This window comes from Eimeria mitis, genomic scaffold (genome assembly GCF_000499745.2).
Source record: "Eimeria mitis Houghton genomic scaffold, Emh_scaff5944, whole genome shotgun sequence".
Classification (NCBI taxonomy): domain Eukaryota; phylum Apicomplexa; class Conoidasida; order Eucoccidiorida; family Eimeriidae; genus Eimeria; species Eimeria mitis.
The window spans coordinates 2,322-2,736 of NW_013574176.1; positions in this window are offsets into that span (position 1 = coordinate 2,322).

The following is a 415-nucleotide window of genomic DNA, read 5'->3' on the forward strand; positions in this document are numbered from 1 at the left end:
TAATAAATGAAAAAAAAAATAAAGGTTTCTCGTTTTATTTTCGCAAACTTACGCTGATCGGGGTGCTGAGGTTCAGCTGCTTCTTGAGCGCGGTGGTGTGGTTGAATAGTTCAAATCCCATCGTCCATGGAATAACATTATCTTTATCTCCGTGCAATATTTTTATTCTGAAATCTTTGAAAGCAGAAACTTCTGTATTTTCCTCTAAGTCTGAAACACCAACAAATAAACACTTTATTTATTCGCGGGGGATGATGAATATACACCCACAGCCACAAAACCCTAAACCCTCAACCACAAAACCCTACCTAAACCCTAGATAATAAACCACTACTAAACAAAGAAAATCAAAGAAACTAAACTTTCAATGGCGTTTCATGTTTAGAAAAAAAAAAAAAAAAAAAAAAAAAAAAAA